Source organism: Gekko japonicus, unplaced genomic scaffold, assembly GCF_001447785.1.
Source record: "Gekko japonicus isolate JY-2015 unplaced genomic scaffold, Gekko_japonicus_V1.1 scaffold4547, whole genome shotgun sequence".
Classification (NCBI taxonomy): domain Eukaryota; kingdom Metazoa; phylum Chordata; class Lepidosauria; order Squamata; family Gekkonidae; genus Gekko; species Gekko japonicus.
This window is the reverse complement of record NW_015169926.1, coordinates 78,568-81,828: the sequence shown is the minus strand read 5'-3', so window position 1 is coordinate 81,828 and position 3,261 is coordinate 78,568.

Here is a 3,261-nt window from a genome sequence, read left to right as displayed (position 1 = left end):
TACCTTTTACTTATTGTGTTTCCTTTGTTGTCCTCAGGGCACAAGCTTTTTGTAGCAGGAACTCCTTTGCATGTTAGGCCACACACCCCTAATGTAGCCAAACCTAATGAGTTTCTGCTGTTGGGTGTGGCCTATTATGCTAATGAGTTCCTGCTGGGTGTGGCCAACTCAGGAGCCAGCCGGAACTCTGTTCCTGTGTGTTCCTGCCCAAAAATAGCCCTGCTTCTATGACTGGGCAAACCCTGCTATATTAACCAAATATCTCAGTACTGCTGCAGTACCCTTTTTTAAAATGTCCATGGCCATTCATGTACTGAAGGCTACATCTGCAACCCAGCTATTGTATGGTGTTCTTATCTGGGTTGGTGCACATGGGATGCGGAATCCTCATGTGGTTCGCCAGCAAACAAAGTGACTTCCTAATGTGTAGGTGGACCCTGAGGAGCAGTGTCTCCTTCCTTGTGCCACAAACCAAGAATTTTCTATGTACTACAGGAAATATCTACTCTGCTCTTGACCACACACAGTTTTACAATTATTTTTTTATCCAGGTTGTAAAATCGTAACACACACACAAAAGAGAAAAATAAAAACAAAGCAATGGCCAGGACTGTGCCCCAGGTTCAAATGGGGCAGAGAAATGCAGATATGTACATAGGCCTGGGGAGCCAGGATCAATGCATTCCGGGGTTAACAGGTTGGCGGGAGAATCATATAACTGCAGTTCACCTAAGAGCACGCTCCTGACCTTTGCTTTATTTATATTTTTCTCTACTTCTTTTTTTGGCTACGATTTTACAACCTTGAGATGGATAAAAATAATTGGAAAATGCAAATGTCTCCTGCCCTCCAGTGATATTCTGGTGGGTCTACAAGAGTAAATAAACCCTACTCATTCCCCAGTTCTTAGACTTTTCTGATCTCTCCCTGTTCCTGCCCTATACGTAGCTGTATCATGTGAGTCTACAAGATTCTGACTATCAAACTCAACAAACATGGTCATCTTCCTATCGCTTCCTCTCCAGGATATGACTGCTTGAAGTAATTCTTTCTGCTCTACATCTGGATGTGCCCTGAACTCTCTCCCCTGCCCTTGGTCTTTAGTGGTTTAGAATGAAGTTCCAATAAGGTGAAAGAACGAAATGCACTTTATCGTGCTTCCTTCCCATCTAGATCTCGATCCGAGAACTAGAGCTTTCTTCAACTGTAGTTTTGTACTATAGTCATTGCTTAAGAGGGGTAAAAGGAGACAGGGGTTGTTGCAGTGGAGATGCTATCTAGCCAGGTAGGAGGGGCCAGGTGACTGGTTCTCTCCTTTTATAGGAGGTCCAAGAGATGGGTGGTAACTGTGCCAACCTCTTGACCCACCTACCTGTTAGTCCGTCCCAAAAACAATCCTATTGGTTGCATGTGGGAAGGGGAGGTTACCTAAGAGGGGTGGCCAATATTGTAACCTAAAACCTTACTCAGAGTATGGCATCTGGACAGGTGTGAAATCTAGGCATCAGGATGCTCCATTGTCGTGCTGATGAAGCTGGCCAATTGCTTTGATAACCAAATGTCCATATGGCAAGAAATTCCATCTCAGGAACAAAGCAGGTGATGGGTAGTACTTAACTACAAGCAGCTCTGTCATGGGGGCTGTCTCTTCCTAGAGTTGTTGTTTCTCATTGCTCACAATAATGGAGGTTTGTGCTTCTTCACCAGGCTGGGCAACTGTGCAGCTGAAACCTTATTTTCATGTAAGGTATGTGCAGGCACCCTCTATGTGTGGCATCACAACAGGTGACCTAAAGTGTACAGCTTTCTGAGCCTATGTGTGTGTGCACAGTCCATTGTGTGTAGCAATAAATAGTCCATAAAGCAAATATCAGGCTTATTCTCTAACAGACTGGTGGGAGATTTTGAAAGGTGGGAGGCCTACCATATTCAGAATTCCTCATGTTTCTATGACATTTCCAGCAAAAAGGGAAAGTGATGCCAACATGCTGTGGTGGCGCTCTAGTATTTACATGAAACTTGATAGTAAACTTTACAGTTCATGCCCATCCCAAGTTTCTGTCCCTTTTGGATATGACCTGGCAGCAGCGTGCGTGGTAGTAAGCCATTGTCCTACTTCCTCCAGACTCATTTCCCTAACCAAGAGCTCGATTGTCTGTGCTAGGATATTGTTGGCTCCAGATTTCAGCCCCCTTCCTGTCTGCCAGCTGTAAGTCTGAAGAGGAGCAGAGTGTAGTCACAATAACTGAAACCCATGAGTGAATTCCTGACTGGAATTATACAGCTATAACCATATACGTATAATAGTTTAAAATCAGGGGAAAATGAAAGAGTAATGGCCTTTATTTCAAATTAACCTCACCATTTGATAAGGTTCCACATAATATTCTTGTTGAAAAGTTGGTAAAATGTAGTTTGGATCATATTACCTTTAGGTAGATCTGTCAGTGGTTGATGGATCACACCCAAAGAGTACCTGTTAATGGTTCCTCATCCTCATGGAGAGGAATGACAAGTGGAGTGCCTCAAGGATCTGTCCTGGGACCTGTTTTGTTCAACATCTTTATAAATGATTTGGATGAAGGGATTGTCATGACCCCAGGTCCTCTCCAGAACCTCAGGTTGGGTTACAAGGAACAAAACACAAAACCAGTAGTCTGCCACCACATTACTTGTGGGTTCCCACCCAGCCAGGAGCAAAGTAACGGAAGTCTCCAGGCTTAATACAGGAACACCATTCACAGAACAAGCTCTGTAGCCTCCACCACAGAGTTTGAGCAAAAAGACAAAATTGGTAGTAGGAAGAACAGCAGTCTTTAAGGCACGAGGATTTAGGCTTTGAAACTCTTAAGGCTAAGTAACCCAGACAAAGGTAAAAATATAAATTTCTTTATTTAAATAAAATTGTGCAAAGTTATATAAAACACGAGACTTAAGGTAGTGAGGAAGCAAAACAACAAACTCTAAGCTTTTCCAGCATAGCTAATACTTACAAGCATGTACAAGCAGTTTTACCCGTAATAGGTTCAAAGGTGCAACAAAGTCCAAAGACACAAAGTACAAGTCCACACAGCATCTTCCCTTAGGAGGATAATTCCAAGCATCATGGCATTATGGCGGGTTGCTTGAAGTATTGACCAGGCTTGGCCAAAATACTCCAAGAGCCCACTGGCATAGTTACCAAGAACATAGGTTCTTATAGGAAAAAGGGGTCACGAGTGGCTCAGGCCTGTTAGCCATTCACAACCCTGCAACAGTGAT